Source organism: Bufo gargarizans, chromosome 3 (assembly GCF_014858855.1).
Source record: "Bufo gargarizans isolate SCDJY-AF-19 chromosome 3, ASM1485885v1, whole genome shotgun sequence".
Taxonomy (NCBI): Eukaryota; Metazoa; Chordata; class Amphibia; order Anura; family Bufonidae; genus Bufo; species Bufo gargarizans.
In genome coordinates, this window is record NC_058082.1 from 423,721,905 (window position 1) to 423,739,294 (window position 17,390).

Consider the following 17,390-nt stretch of genomic DNA (forward strand, 5'->3'; position numbering starts at 1 on the left):
GTTGATGACAGGCTCCCTTTAAAAGGCTTTCCAAGATACTGATGGTTTATTCTCAGAATAAGGGCTCATTCACACAACCATATGGGTCCACAATACACAGGCACCGACAGTGTGAACTCTATGTTGCAGATCAAGACAATTGACTTGAATGGGTTCACGATCCGCAAAATATGGCAAACATGTCCCATCTTTTTTCGGAGCGGAGGCAAGGATCACTTAAGTCAATGGTTCCGCACTGCAGCACGGAGTTCACACAGCCGGTACCCGTGCACTGCCCACCGCTATTTGCAGTCCGCAGCACGGGTACGGCGACCATACGGTCGTGGGAATAAGCCCTAAGCCATCGAAACCTGCGCAACGGGGGCACCATCGCCGATCAGTGTAGCTCTGGCACCAGAACTACACAGCTCTAACCGTTGTGTAGTGGATGCAGCTGGTAAATGCAGCGCAGCTCCCACTGAAGTGAATGGCAGGAGCCCAGTAGTAGCCAACTAATAGGGAACGGCTGATTGACAGGGGTTGGATCCAGCCTTTCAAATATTGAAGCCTATCCTAAGGATAGATCATTAACAGGGGGATTTTCACATGACCGATTTTGAAAATGCACTGAAAACAAATCTGAGTGGAATCCGCACTGGTTTTCGTGTGTTTTTTTCCAGCTTCCCATTCATTTCAACGGGAGAATCAGAATGGATTCTGCTACAAGACAGAACGATGTTTGAATGGCATGTAGAGGAGTTTTTTGGCATGGAAAACACGTGTAAAACCATGCCAAAATCCATTGTGTGAACTGGCCCATATAAATATCCTGGACAATCCCTTACTCTACCAATACACTTTCAATAACTGTTCAGCCGTCAGCCATCTCTCCTTACTGCTCCATACATATACAAGCTCAAGTCAACTTATCTGCCGGGAGAACAAGTGGATCAAATGAAAAAATAAAACATTTTTGCCAAATCCTTCTCTCCCAGCATAATTTGCATGCAGAGTCCTATTTCTGGCTATTTTCACAGCCGATCAGACCGCACTGAAATCAATAGGACGGTTTCTAATGGTTACACCATGTTAAAATTATGGGGTTTTCTGTTGGCAGTATACTGGGAGCATAATTTATACTGGGGGCACAATGAGGGCCATTACATATACTAGGAGCACTGCAGGGGTTGGGTTTAAGTAGTATGTGTTCTTAATACTTTCTCTCCGATTATGGCTTTCAAAACTTCATCCAGAAACCAGATTGTGTGGCTGTACCCTTAAACATACCAACAGTTGTGCTGTTTATGTATTTCAATTAGACCTCACGCACACATCCGTTGTCTGGCCGTGCGCGCACCGTATCACGGATGCAGACCCATTCACTTGAGTGCTTCTAAGCGGTTTCTCTCTGTGCCTTCGCACCACAAAATAAATAGAACATGTTCTATTTTTATTTATTTTTTTGCAGTACGGACGGTTCACGGACCCATTCAAGTCAAAACTTATGGTCCAAGGTAGCGGAATCCATAACGGAATTCTTAGATAACTTGAACCTTGTATGCCGAACTTAAAACCAGAAGTTCGTTCATCCCTAGTCTGGATCCGTCTGCGGATACTGCACAGATGGTGCCTGTGAATTGGGGACCGCAAATTGTGTGTGTGTGTGTGTATGAGGCCTTAAGGAGAAGAGACTGAAGTGTAGACTTCACAGGCGCTTTGCCCTTTTACTTTAACAGGGATGTTGGGCCAACAAAAAATGAATATGAAATTCAGTATATGCGGATCATCTCCATCAGTAGGTGTGTGTAATAAATATATATATATATATATATATATATATATATATATATATATATATATATATATTACACACACAGCATGAAAGTGCTGGCGGTAGTGTTCAATATCAGCTGTATATCAGACAGTGGCTAGAATAAGATAACAGCGCTGATAATCATGGTTTACGACTCATGTAGAAGATATATGAAGGAACACTCCCGCTGACAGGCTGCTTTCTCCTAATGCCTGACAATGGCAGAAGTGACAGCTCAAGAATCTCGAGTGTCGGAGATGCATCTCGCTCTCCCTTTTGAGATGAAAAGGAAAGCTTTGCCAATCCAGTGTCCGCAGGGGAAGCACATAGAAGCCAGGTGAACACTGCGGATCCATGTGGAGTCTTATAAAGTACAGCTAATCACTGCAGCCGGTGTCTGGCAGAGTGCCATTCCCAGCCATGTTGGGACAGGAGCGGGAAGTGGAGGGCAGCAGGGACCCCAATACTGTGGGAACAGCCGCAGGAGGGCATCAGTGAGGTTAGGCTACTTTCTGGTATTGAAATCCATCATAGGGTCTCAATACCTGAAAAAAATGCTTCCCTTTTGTCCCCATTCATTGTCAACAGGGACAAAACGTAACTGAACAGAATGCAATGCATTCCGTTCTCATACCGGAGAGCAAACCACAGCATGTTGCGGTTTGCTTTCAGCCATGGGATGCGGAGCAAGACCCACAATGCAAGTCAACCGGGACGGATCCGTTTTCTCTGACACAATCTGACAATAGAAAACGGATCTGTCCCCTATTGACTTTCAATGGAGCTCATGACTGATACGTCTTGGCTATGTTAAAGATAATACAAACGGATCCGTTCATAATGGATGCAGATGGTTGTATTATCAGTAACTGAAGCGTTTTTTTCAGATCCCTGCCGGATCCAGTAAAAACGCTTGTGTGAAAGTATAGGATCTCCGTACAAGCCTTTAATTTGGTGGAATACCCCTTTAAAGGGCATCTGTCAGCAGATTTGTACCCATGAAGCTGGCTGACCTGTTACATGGGCACTTGGCAGATGAAGGCATCTGTGCTGGTCCCATGTACATATGTACCCGCATTGCTGAGAAGTGATGTTTTATTATATGCAAATGAGCGTCTAGGAGCAACAGGGGCGTTACTGTTACACCTAGAGGCTCTGACAGGACCAGGCAGTGAAAAAGTCATCACACCTCGCCCTGTAAAAGTGGAACATCCCTTTTCTCAGCAATGTGGGCAGATATGAACATGGGACCAACACAGATCCAACAAGTCAGACAGTTTTATAAGTACAAGTCTGCTGATAGATCTGCACTTAAAGGGGGTCTTCTGACATGTTAATACTGATGACCTATCCTCAGGACAACACATCAGTATCTGATCGGTGGGGGTCCCGCTGATCAGCTGTTCGAGAAGGCTGTGGCACTCACATTAGTGCCGTGGCCTTCTCACAGCTTTCCCCAGGGCAGTGATGACACGTTCAGTCACATGACTTAGCCGCAGCTCAGCCCCATAGAAGTAAATGGGCATGAGTTGCGATACCAAACACAGCCGCTATACAATGTACAGCGCTGTGCCTGGTGAGCACGGAGAAGGCCGCGGCACTCACAGGAGTACTGGTGCCTTCTCAAACAGCTGTCCAGGATTGTTTATCAGTATAAAAATCCTGGAAAACCCTTTAAAATCTGCACTGCTGGTCAGTTCCCGCTGTGGATTTTTTTTTCTTTTAACACGGTGTGTGGATGCACTTTGACCAACTCTCCTGCACTTTGCCAATAGGGAATTTTCTGAGGACACATTGCCTTTAAGGCCTGTTCACACTGGGCATTATTGGGAAGGAGTGTTCTTAAAGGGTACAACTACACTGCAATATTTATGTTACGCAACATTTTTTGTGATGATAGTGCATTGTGTCACACTGACACGGGACATGCAACACGACAGTCGCATAAGAATCCATGGACTAGCATTACAAAAATAAGAGGTCATTGTGTAGCCCTAGCGGCCTAGCCTAAAGGTGCTGCCAGTGGCCCGATGAACAAGCAAACTCTTCTTCATAGGGTATAAGAATCAGAACTGAAGGCGCCTACAAGTTCAGGGCAGCAGGTTGTACTGTGTAACAATCACTCTGTGGGGACAAGCAATGACAGGGGAGAGGATTGCTGCCTGTAAATGCAGCTCTCACCTCTTCTAAGGAGCAGGCAATTAGTAGGAGATTTAAGAACACCGGTGTTTGTTTTCTACCACCATAAGAAAGCCCCCCAGTCTCTGAAGCGACATTGATGATGTCACCTGTGCAGGCACACGCCATTCCTCTCTACGGGGCTGCTACAGAGAAGCTCCTCCAGCCCCTAACCAAAAACTAAATAGAAAAGCCTTGACAGGTACCTACATTACCACCGGCGTAAGCAGGCAGCAGCCCCCAGACCGTGCGGTACCTCTAGGACCAGGTGGTGAGACAGGACTGCAGAGCTGTGTGTGCCATTGTACAGCGCAGACACTGAAGCCTGGGCGTCCGATCACATGGAGGATCAGCCACCGAACCCCCGAAAGGCTGCGGGAGGCCCGAACACCCAGCACCCGGGGAACACGAACGACCCGATGACATCAGTACAAAACCCGCACAATTTCCCAAACTACCCCGATTGCGGGAAACAACCCGCTGCCAGCCGGGTCCTGTATAATAGAGCTGCCTAGTGTCAGCAGCACTGTACCCGCTCCTACAGGAAATAAAGGAGTGACCACCATATACACATATTACACTACCAGTCATTGAAACCATCCGCTCAGCAGACCGCAGCACTCACCTTCCCTCCCCGTCATCCGCAGCTCCAGCACTGCAACACTTCACTTTATCAGCAGCACTTTAACTTCCCCATGACGTCAGAGCTCTGAACCCGTCCTAGCCAATGAGCAGAGGAATCGAAGGTAAAGCTCACCGGGGATTGGTGGGATCCGCAACGAATGGGCGGAAACCTCAGGGAGTGAGATTGACAGCAGCCTCAGCCAATGAATACTCAGCAGAAGAGCCACGTGTCAGGATTGGGGGAAGAATTGTGCGCCTTTTCGTGAACCGTTGAGGTTGTGGAACTTTACATGGAAGCAGCAGACGTGATAGACTGGATGGGTGATATTAGTATAGGTTGTCAGTCAGGTCTTACAGGGCTTTATTGTCTGCACTGGTGTGAAGTTTTAATAGTGTAGGGACTTTTTTTTAACCAATTTCAGACATAGCCAATTTGTACCTGCAGGACACAGCCAAATTGTGCAAATCTGAGGTGTCACTTTATGTGGTAATAATTTTCTAATGCCTTTATATATCCAACCGATTCTGAGACAGTTTTCTTGTGACACATCGTACTTCACATTAGGGGTTAATTTGAGTCAATATGGTTTACCTTTATTTAAAAAGAAAAAAAAATTGAGGAAAATTTGGAAAAATTCACAATTTGTTAACATTCACCATATGTCGGCATCATTTTGTAAATGTTATTTTCTTTTTTGGGACGTTAGAAGGCTTACAATTTTAAAAGCAGTTTTTCAAATTGTGAAGAAAATTTCCAAAACCCACTTTTTTTTTAAGGACCAATTTGGTTATGAAGTCACTTAAGGGGCTTACGTAATAGAAACCACTCGTAGCATTTTAGAAACTACACCCCTCAAGTTATTCAAAATTGATTTTACAAACTTTGTTAACGCTTTAGGGGTTTCAACGGGAAATGGAGGTTAAGTTTTAAAATTTCCCTTATTTGCAAATTTCACATTTTAATACATTTGTTCCTGTAACACAACAAGGGTTAATAGCCAAACAAACCTAAATGTTTATTACCCTGATTCTGCAGTATACAGAAACTGGTTATAACTGCTCTAGGGGCACACCACAGGGCTCTGAAGGGAAGGAGCGCCAGATTGTTTTTGGAGTGCAGATTTTGCTGGAATGGTTTTTGGGTGCCATGTTGCATTTGAAGACACCCTGAGGTTAGAGATGGGAAGTTCGGATTTTTTTCATGAATCGATTCATTTGAATCAGTTCATTCAAAAGAACCGATTCATGAATCGGATCTTCGGTTCACTTGCTGAGTCGGCTCTCAAGTGAACCGAAGGTCTGAAGGGACTCGCTCCTGGCAAACACAGCTCTGCTGCAGTGAGTGCAGTGGAGCAGACTGGGATGTAATTACACTGTATAGTTATTGCAGGGATTTAGATAATTGTCTAAGAGTTTATTAGTTAAAAGAATCCTGTCACCGGAGCCTACAGTGGAAGCTAGCCCCGCCCCTCCCCGCCCTCCAACCAATCAGAGGCAGCCAGCAGTCCAGCACTGACTCACAGCACAGGGGAGTCGTGCAGGGACTCAGAGAATCATCTGAGTTTATTAGTTAAAAGAATCGAATGAGTCAGAGACGTGTCACCGAGTCCCTGCCAGGCTTCCTACTCTGCTACATGCACCCTATACACACACAGCTTTGCTACATGCAATACTATACCCCCCTATAGCACCCTATACACACACAGCTCTGCTACATGCAATTCTATACCCCCCTATAGCACCCTATACACACACAGCTCTGCTACATGCAATACTATAGCACCCTATACACACAGCTCTGCTACATGCAATACTATACCCCCCCATAGCACCCTATACACACACAGCTCTGCTACATGCAATACTATACAACCACCCCCCACCCCCCACCCCCCACGGACTTGTCGGGAGACAGGGAGCCGCAGAGCAGGAAGCCTGGCAGGGACTCAGTGACACGTCTCTGACTCATTCGATTCTTTTAACTAATAAACTCAGATGATTCTCTGAGTCCCTGCACGACTCCCCTGTGCTGTGAGTCAGTGCTGGACTGCTGGCTGCCTCTGATTGGTTGGAGGGGCGGGGCTAGCATCCACTGCCGGCTCCTATTACACTGCCTGTTGCTGCCTCTATGCTAATCTGACTGAGCTGTTTCACTCGGATCAGCTCAGTCAGAGGAATCGACTCTTCCGGTTCAGTGAACTGAATCGATTCAAAAGAACGATTCGCTCATGGTCCGGACATCACTACCTAAGGTACCCCTACAGTGGAAACCAACAAAAGATGACCCCATTTTGGAAACGACACCCTTCAAGGAATGTATCAAGGGGTGTAGTGAGGGCTTTGACCCATACATGCATTTCATAGATTTTAAAAGCCACTTGGCTGTGAATGGGGAAAATTATGTTTTTTTCCAATAAAATGTTGCTTTAGCCCCCAGATTGTTCATTTTCACAAGGAATAACAAGAGAGAAAGCTTCCACAATTTGTGACCCATTTTGTGCTGAATATAGCAACACCAAATATGTGGTCATAAACTTCTGTATGGGCACACAGAAGGGCTCAAGGGAAGGAGCACCATATAGCTTTTGGAGGGCAGATTTTGCTAGCATAAATTTTGGGCACCATGTTGCATTTGAAAAGACCTTGAGGGACCCCCATACAGTGGAAACCCCCAAAAAGTGACCCAGTGTCCAAAGCTCCATTTACTTCTATGCAATTACTTTACACAGAAGTCCCATGGAAGTGAGTGGAGTGGTGAATGATAGACTGCCATATTCTCAGGGGTCAGTTCAGCACTTGTGGAAGCCCGTTCTGGTGGTTCTATCAGACAGACCCCCAGAAATAGAACACCTTGGGGGGGGGGTTCAGTTCTAAATCTGTCTTTGTGAGGTTGCGCAAAAGTTATGAAATAGCATACCTTAATAATATATTTGGCACAAGTGCAATGTGGTGCTATGTCTGTAAAAGTACTCCCTGGTGTGGAGATGCAACATTTTTACGACTTTTGAAAATGTTGCAAATAGTAAATGTGCCTTTTAGCCTTTAAGCCACCATGACATACCTGTACGTCATGGACTGCACTGTCCTAAGCCTCCATGACCTACAGCTTTGTCATGGCAGCAAGCTGTTACCATGTCTGCAGACACGGAGACAGTGCTGGTCTGTACAGACTAGTCAATCAGACGATCCTAATGCCGGCTGAAAGGTTCTGTTTGAATGACCCCCCCCCCCCCCCCTCCAGCGGCAGCGAATCCCCCCTCTCCTGCCGCAATTATTGTCAGGATTGCCTGCCGGCAGCGGGTCCTCCCCTCATCCCTCCCCTTTCTCTCTTTCAGGATGGCAGGAGCAGTTGCAGAGTGTCAGCTGTAATATGCTGGCACTGATGTCGGCCATTTAACCTCTTCCATGCCGCGGTTCGTAGCTGTGTACTGCAGTGTATTGTAGAGCCATCAGATCTTCAAGAACCAAGTGGGTCTGAGTCCAAAAAGTGTAAAAAATAAAATCGTACTTCTTCCTATATCCACACATATAATTAGTTAAAATTAAAAAAACTGTAAACATGTTTAGTATCGCCGGGTCCGTAACGACCTGATCTATAAAAGGATCATGTTACTCTTACCGCACGGTGATCGGCATAAACAAAAAAGAAAAACTATGATGGAATTGCAAGTTTGCTCACTTCACTTCCCAAAAAATGGTATAAAAAGTGATAAAAAAGTACTAATCAAACAGTCACCTCATCCTGCAAAAAATGAGACCCTATCTAAGACAATCGTCCCCCCCAAAAAAATATATGGCTTTAAGAAAATGGAGATTTTTTAAAATGCTTTTATTGTGTAAAACTGAGATAAAATAAAAAAAATAGACATATTAGGTATCGCCGCGTCCGTAACAACCTGCTATAAAAAATATCACGTGATCCAATTCACTTAGTGAACACCGTAAAAACAATAAAATAAAAACTGTGCTAAAAAGCAATTTTTTTATCCCTTTACATCACAAAAAGTGTAATACCAAGTGACCAAAAAGTCCTATGTGCCCCAAAATGGTACCAATTAAACTATTATCTCATAGGGGGCGTGGTCTGCTGGGCATGGAGTGAGGACGCATCCCTGTGGAGCTCCCCTGCCATCCTGCTAATATCCTGAAATTGCCAGTGTACCCTGTGTTTTATCCACCTCAGCCTGCTCTGTTATTCTCCCCTGGAGTACAGGAGTACCCCGGAGCACAGACTGCGTTTCCTGTGGAACGGAGAGTGTGACTTTCCCTACCTTCCTCTTGGGGTAGCGGAGGACGGCCATCTTGGGGAGGTGAGGAGCGGTGTCCCCCAGCAGGACGCAGCAGCAGGGAGCCGGAACCCGTCGGTGTTAGGCGCCGGAGTGAGCTGTGGAGTCGCGGTAAGCTACCGCTGAATATTTGCCTCGGGCCTCTTACCGGGAGCTTTGCTGGGCAGTGTGGAGTGTGACGCCCGCCATCTTGCTGCAGGGAAAGGAGCGCACGTGGCTGAACGCCGGTGGCTGCAGAAGGAGCTTGGCTGGGGAGAGTGCTCCTGGTATGTGGATTCCCTATAGCCCTCTCTCTTTAAGGGCAACACCGAAGCTTTAGCTGCTAATCCCATATTTTATCAATCTATCTCCTGGTGGGCGGACTTTTGTCTGTAAGAGACTCTGCTGTTTAAGCCAGTGTGTGAGCTGTCTCCCTTGCCTGACACTCCAGTGTCTTTTACCATTAGGCGCTATTAAACTGATGGGCCGCAAAACCGCTTCTCTCGCTTGCTCTACATCTGCAAAAGAATTTGTGGACGGTACTAGTCAAACTGATATAGAGCTGGATGTCTCTGGGGCCTCTGAGTCCCCTGTGGATAAGATAATGGCGGCAATAGCGAAGTGTCAGACGACATTGACTGCTAAAATTGATCATCTGCAAAGTGATGTTAATTGCCTTCATCATGATATGGAAAAGATGAGAGAGCGGGCCAGTGAGGTGGAGCGCCGCTTGGGAGAGGTGGAAGACTCTGTGAATGCGACTACCGCAACGACCAGAACCTTACAGCAACAAGTTAAAACCCTGCTTGCCAGGGTGGAAGATGCGGAAAATCGCAATAGGAGAAATAATGTGAGGATCCTGGGTCTGCCTGAGAGAATAGAGGGTTCCTCTCCTGAAAGCTATGCTGAACAGCTGATCCGATCTGTTTTGTCTCCCATTGATTTGTCTACAAGCTTTGTGGTTGAGAGGGCGCACAGGATTCCAACCAGACCCTTGCCGCTGGGTGCCGCTCCTAGACCTTTTATAATACGGCTCCTGAATTACAGGGATAGAGACGCTATATTAGCAGCAGCCAGACGCAAGAAAGATATTCAAGTGGATAACACCAGGATTTCCTTCTATCCCGACTTCACGGCGGAAGTCCAGAAGCAACGTCGCCAGTTTGCTGCAGTTCGAGCTCGCCTCCGTGAGTTGGAGCTGAAGTACGCCATGATATATCCGTCCAGACTGCGGATCCAGGAGGGCGACCGTGCCAAATTTTTCAAACGCCAGAGGAGGCCATGGACTGGCTTGATCATACGCACCCGGGATGATGGCTGCGACGGAGAAGATGACATTGTTGGCGTTAAGAGTTTATTCTGCCTGAACTGGGGGGCATTGTTTTTTAGTTAGCTCCTAGGCTGGGGCAGGCAGGATTATATGTTGCAATTTAATAGCTTACTACTATCAGGGGTGAGCTCCGTTCAAGGTGATGTACCTGTAGTGAACAATTGCTATATTGATTTTCTGCTAATGAGTTCTGAGTACTCAAGATAGACCTACGTTAGTTTGTCAAGTTTAGGGCTCCAGGAGCTTAGACAGGTTGGGGAAGTCTAGGCAGGGTGGGGTAGGCATGGGTATGTTCATTGTTCAACTTGTCTTGTACGTGTGTGTGTGTGAGTGCGACAGTGACACGGGTATTGATTGGTCCATGTATCTCCGGACAGGATGGCGAGATGTAAGATAATCTCCTGGAATGTGAGAGGTCTGAATGATAGGATCAAAAGAGCTTTGGTGTTTAATTATGTTAAAAAGTATAAGCCGGATATTCTTGTTTTTCAGGAAACTCATCTTCGGGGGCGAAGGGTGCTATCTATTAAGAGGCCGTGGGTGGGTCCTGTGTATCACGCAACTTACTCCAACTATGCTAGGGGAGTTTCGGTACTGGTCAGTAAGTCTCTTCCCTTTCAGCTGATCTCCGTGCACATTGATCCGTCAGGGAAATATGTCCTACTGCAGGCCACTATCTGGGGTCATGGGGTTATACTGGTTGCCGTATATGTACCGCCGCCGTTTGCGAGGGAATTGTTAGACCAAATTATGACTTGTGTAGCTGTTCTTCTGGTGGCTCCCCTTTTCATGCTAGGGGATTTTAACGCTACACTGGATGCCCAGCTGGACAGGCTTCGACCGACTGCTAGACATGTGCCGACGCTCCAACATTGGGCACAGGCGAATAACTTATATGAAATTTGGAGAGGACTCCATCCTATGGCCAGACAGTATTCCTGTCATTCAGCCTCGATTCATTCTATGTCTCGCATTGATCTGGCCTTTGCGAACCAGGCGGGCATTCAGTGGGTGAGGGAGGCGGAATACTTGCCAAGGGGAATCTCTGATCATGCACCCCTGCAGGTAGTGCTTAGGCTTCCGGTTGGTAGGCCACGCCCTGTCTGGAGACTTAATCCCAAATGGCTGGAGGTCCTTCCGGTGTGGGTAGCTTGTGTTGAGGGCATTTCAACATTTTGGGCAGAGAATGAGGGATCCTCTAACCCTTTGGTGGAATGGGATGTGTCTAAGGCGGTGTTGAGGGGGATTGTAATAGCGGCAGTAGCAGCCCACAGACTAGAACTAACTGTCACTAGAGTACAGCTGGAGGAGAAACTAGCGATAGCTGAAAAAGAATATGTGGATGACCCCACGCCAGTTCATCAGTCCGAATGGCTCTCCATACAGAGACAGTATGCCTTGCATTTAACTGAATATACGCAGAAACGTCTACTGTCCCTGAAACAGAATTGTTTCGCGGAAGGAGATAAGAGCGGGAAGGCATTAGCGTATCATTGCTAGAGTGGAAACACCGCAAGCGGTGGTGGCGGGCATTCGGAGTGATGCAGGGGAGTTATGCACATCGCCGGAGGATATTAGTGCCCAATTTGTTACATATTACTCGGCCCTTTATGCCTCCAGAGCCGCCTAAGTTACCTGAGGATACCTTGTGGTTTTTAGATGCCATTCCCTTGCCACAGCTGTCTCGTTCGGATCAGCAGATGTTAGGATGCGCCCATAACGCAACAAGAGATCCAGACGGCAATTTCATCTATGTCAGGGGGTAAGGCTCCTGGTCCGGATGGCTTTCCAGTGGAATGGTATGCTTTTCAAATTGAGGATGGGAGTTCGAGACTCTGTAATATGTTCGCGCATGCGTTCGAAACAGGAGAATTGCCGACATCATTTCGGGAAGCTACTATAGTAGTGATCCACAAACCCTGGGAAGCCTCCGGACCAATGCAGCTCTTATAGGCCGATATCGCTAATTAATTCTGATGCTAAGATTTTAGCTAAGGTGTTGGCTACTCGATTGTCGGCTGTTATACTTTCTATAGTTGGAGTGGATCAGTCGGGTTTTATGCCTGGGAAAACCACGGACATAAATCTTCGGCGTCTTTTTACGAACTTGCAGGTGAAGCATGATAACGCAGGTAATAGAGCGATAGCATCACTAGATAATGAAAAGGCGTTCGATTCTGTCGAATGGCAGTTTATGTGGGCGGTCATGGCGAAACTAGGGATCCCCCAAAATTTTCTGCGGTGGGTTCACTTGTTGTACATGCATCCAACGGCCCGGGTAAGGGTGAACGGTTACCTATCTCAGCCATTCCCGTTAGGGAGGGGTACTAGACAGGGGTGCCCGTTGTCCCCTCTTTTATTTGCGTTGATTATGGAACCCCTTTCTATCAGTATCAGTGGCAATGCTGGGATTAGGGGTTGGGAGGTAGCGGGCATCTCTGAGAAGATTTCATTATATGCTGACGACATGCTGATATATTTGGGAGATGTGGGCCCTTCCTTGGAGAACCTTTTGGATTTAGTCAACTCATACGGTTCCTATTCAGGTCTACGTGTGAATTGGGCTAAGTCGGCATTATACTTAGTGGATGATGTGTCTTCTCAGAGTATATCCCCGTCTTCGTCCCTTCAGGTAGTGGATCGCTTTACGTACCTAGGAATAGTTATTCACAAAGATGTGTCGTGCTTTGCTGCCCTTAACCTGGGCCCGGCTGTGCAATATGTCCAGCGGAGGCTGAAGGCATGGGAGGCCTTACCATTATCCTTGATTGGCCGTATAAATGTTTTTAAGATGGTCTTGTTACCCAAATTATTATATATTTACAGGGCGGCCCCTGTTGTAATTCCTAAATCGCACTTTAAGAATATGGATTCTATGTTGACAACCTTTTTGTGGAACAAGTCGGCCCCACGCATAGCTAGGGAAACTCTCTGATCGGTACTTGTATTATATAGCGGCGCAATTAAACTATGTTGCATGGTGGGTTCAGGCAGACCCTAGTAATCCCGCTGTAGTGTTAGAAGCCGCATTGATGGGTTCTTATGAAGCCATGACTAATTTAGTGTACAGGGACAGGCAGTATCCACTGCGGCACCGAACGTCGCTCATGACTAGTGTGTTGAAGGCATGAAGCTCTTTTGCGGGGGTGAGAAATGAGGACGACGACCTGGGAGTCCTATGGTCTCCTGTCCTACCGTTATGGAGAAACCCTTTATTGTCAGAATTAGTATCACTGCCAGATTTTGAATTCTGGCCGCAGCGTGGTGTCAAATACCTCACTCAGTTGTATGAGGAGGGATACTTTAAACCATTCTCGTCCCTACAGGCGGAGTGTGGGTCGCAGCGATCCTCCCTGTTTAAATTCTTTCAATTGAGGCACGCCTGTAACGCCCAATTTGGGCCTGGCCCACTGAGAATAGAATTTAGTCCTGTTGAGAAAATTGTTAGGCGAGTCCAGCAGACTAAGATGGTCTCTGAGTTGTATGGGTTCCTTATATCGGCTCGCCCCTCCCCGATTGCAAAAGCGTTTGGCAAGTGGCGTGCGGATATTCCTAGTTTAGCATCTCATCATGAAAAAGAACTGATTTCCTCCTGGAGGGGGACGGTGATCTGTGCACGGGATCAGCTGATTCAGGCAAAATGGTTACATAGAGTGTATTATACTCCGGTACGGTTAATGCATATGCGGAAGCTTTCCTCTGACTCATGTACCCGATGTAACGCCGCTAAGGTACACTCATGCACATGGTCTGGGAGTGTCCCATTATAGCTAAATTTTGGGCTGATGTACATGCCTTTTTTGACACCAAATTAGGATTCCCAGCGGTAGTAACGCCTGAGGTTTGTTTGCTGGGTTTGGTTAATGAGATTATTCCGACCAAGATGCATGAGAATCCTTTACAGGTTACTATTATTTTATGCTAGGAAATCCATCCTGCTGAACTGGAAGCCTCCTAAACAACCAGCGATCTCTCATTGGATTACTTTGATTAATAGCACATTATCTCTGTATAAGCTTACCTATGAGGCCAGGGGCGTTCCAGAGAAATTTGAGAAGATCTGGGGGGTATGGATTGACGCCAATACAGTTGAGTTGTGAAGTAGAATGTTTTAGTTCGAGTCCGTGTCACTGTCGGTGTGTATGTGTGTATGCTTGGAATCAGACGCTGTGAGTAATTCAATTTGACTATGGTTAATAGGGTATTCTCTCATATGATCTTATATTTGGGAATTTATCGTGTCCATATTGTTCCCATAGTATTGTAGCCCTTTGTGACATTGTCTGATGGGTATGTATGTTCATTGCTAACTCTTACCGGGTATGTCCCCGGTGGTTTTGTTTCTGTCTATAACAACGATTTAAAATTTATAAATAAAGCCTTTTAAAAAAAAACTGTTATCTCATAACGCAAAAAATGAGACCCTGTCTAACATAATCATCCAAAAATGATTTTATTGTGTAAAACCAAACTAAAATAAAAAAAACACATATTAGGTATCGCTGCATCCGTAACAACCTGCTCTATAAAAATATCACATGATCTATCCTGTCAGGTGAACATTGTAAAAAACAAAAAAATGAAAACTGTGCCAGAACAGCCATTTTTTGGTTACCTTGCCTCACAAAAAGTGTATTATTGAGCGTTTAAAAATCATATGTACTCCAAAATAGTACCAATAAAACTGTCACCTTATCCCATGGTTTCCAAAAGAGGGTCACTTTTTTGGGAGTTTCTACTGTAGGGTGCATCAGGGGGGCTTTAACCACCTCAGCTCCCCTAGCTTAAACCCCCTTAATGACCAGACCACTTTTTACAATTCTGCACTACACTACTTTCACGGTTTATTGCTCGGTCATACAAGTTACCACCCAAATGAATTTTACCTCCTTTTTGTCTCACTAATAGAGCTTTCATTTGGTGGTATTTCATTGCTGCTGACATTTTTACTTTTTTTTGTTATTAATCAAAATGTACCGAATTTTTAGCAAAAAAATTACATTTTTCACTTTCAGTTGTAAAATTTTTCAAATAAAACTACATTTCTATATAAATTTTCTCTAAATTTATTGTTCTACATGTCTTTGATAAAAAAAAATGCAATAAGTGTATATTTATTGGTTTTCGCAAAAGTTATAGCGTTTACAAACTATGGTACAAAAATGTGAATTTCCGCATTTTGAAGCAGCTCTGACTTTCTGAGCACCTGTCATGTTTCCTGAGGTTCCACAATGCCCAGACAGTAGAAACACCCCACAAATGACCCCATTTCGGAAAGTAGACACCTTAAAGTAAGGGCCCTAATGCATGAGAAGTAGTTTGAAATCCAAATGTGTAAAAAATGCCCTGTGAAATCCTAAAGGTGCTAAACACAAACACAAAGTCTAAACACAAAAATAGACCACTTTGAAATGTGGTGAAGTATGGCGTGATTGTCGCATAATTTTGCGCAAAAAGGTGTGCAACAAATAATTCAATAAATAACTGAAAAAAAAGACATACATAGGATTATAAATGTCCTCCTTAGGCCGAATGTACATGGCCGTGTTCCGCGGCCGTTAATGGTCCGTGGTATGAAGTCCTGGATTCCTGCTGATAGCAGGAGCGCACAGCGTCATTGGTTGCTATGACGCCGTGCGCTTCATGCCGCCGCTGCACTACAGTAATACACTCGTATGATCTATACGAGTGTATTACTGTAGTGCAGCGGCGGCATGAAGCGCACGGCGTCATAGCAACCAATGACGCCGTGCGCTCCTGCTTTCAGCAGGAATCCAGGCCGGCATACCACGGACCGCATTCGGCCTTATTCTGTATCTTGTGCATAGGGAATACACCACATTCCTAATTATTATGCAAATTATATTTTTCTCTGATTTTCTTAAATGGTCGATGGGAATAACAGACAGTATAAATCAAAAACAAACCTCCCAATGAGAACAGTATTTTTTTTTTATAAATTAAAAAACACTGTTACAAGTTATTATGCACAACCGAGTGCATGTGTGAACATATATCCCTGCCCTAACCCGGGGGCATATTATACCTTATTGATATCTGAGGCCCTTAGGGATAACGCAGGGCTGATATTAGCCTAGGAACGTGGACAGGGGGTCTCCACCATCAGGGGTCCTCCCTGGGCTGAGGCTTTAAGAACAGGGTAAGTGTAGGGACAATTTATTCCCCCTTCCCCACTATCATTGTCACTCACCTGGATGCTGTTAATTATATTTATTAATATAGTAACCACTTTTTGAGTATTATTCTTGAGTATATCAAAGGTCCCTTATGGGTCCTATTTTAATGAATATCAATAAAATTGTGATTTTAGGGGTTTCTATGCTGGAACTTATATTAAGCACAACCGAGTTTCAAAACATTTTATAGGTTGTAAAGAATGGACATTTGTTGAATTTGTAGCATTAAAAGGTCACATTTACTGAAACCAAAAGCCATTTCCATCAAAAACATCTTAACAGGCCAAGTTACATGTTTGATTTCACCTTCACAGTTCTTGCATCCATTGAAGTTGTGAGTTTTTTTTAGAGTTTCTGTTTGAATTTCTTTGCAGGATGTCAGAATAGCCTCAGAGCTGCTGTTTTAATGTGAGCTGCCTTCTACCCTCATAGATCTTTTACTTGAGGATACTCCAGAGGTTCTCAATAGGGTTAACCCCTTAAGGACGCAGGGCGTATCGGTACGCCCTATTTCCCGAGTCCTTAAGGACTCAGGGCGTACCGGTACGTCCTAACTTTAAATCGGTATTCCGGCGCCGCTGGGGTTAATCGGAACGGGATGCCGGCTGAAATCATTCAGCCGGCATCCCGCAACAACGCGCGGGGGGGGGGGTCATTTGACCCCCCCGTATCGGCGATCGCAGAAAACCGCAGGTCAATTCAGACCTGCGGTTTTCTGCGTTTCCTGTCCATTCGGGTGTCCTGTGACCCGATGAACCGGAAAAAGACTGCGATCGGTGGCATAATTATACACCACCAATCGCAGTCCAAGGATTTGGAGAGGCGGTGCTGGCCCTGGTGCTGAACACTGCTGTCCAGGGTGCTGATTGGTGCAGGGGAGAGAGGCGCGAGATTCAAACTTCCTGCGCTCCTCTCTCCCCTCCTCTTCCTGTTCTGCACGAGCACCCGGCAGCATCGTCCAGCACCAGCTCCTGTGTCCACCTAATCGCCATCCATCACCCTCC

General features: G+C 45.7%; 1 protein-coding gene across 1 annotated transcript in view; it reads right to left on the reverse strand.

Moving 5' to 3' along the window:
- Window positions 1-4,645, reverse strand: part of SLC41A1 (solute carrier family 41 member 1) — a 54,880-nt gene extending 50,235 nt beyond the window's left edge. The window contains exon 1 of the mRNA XM_044286280.1: window positions 4,596-4,645. The gene's annotated coding sequence lies outside the window, so the exon portion shown is untranslated. The remainder of the gene's footprint in view (window positions 1-4,595) is intronic.
- Window positions 4,646-17,390: the final 12,745 nt, after the last annotated feature.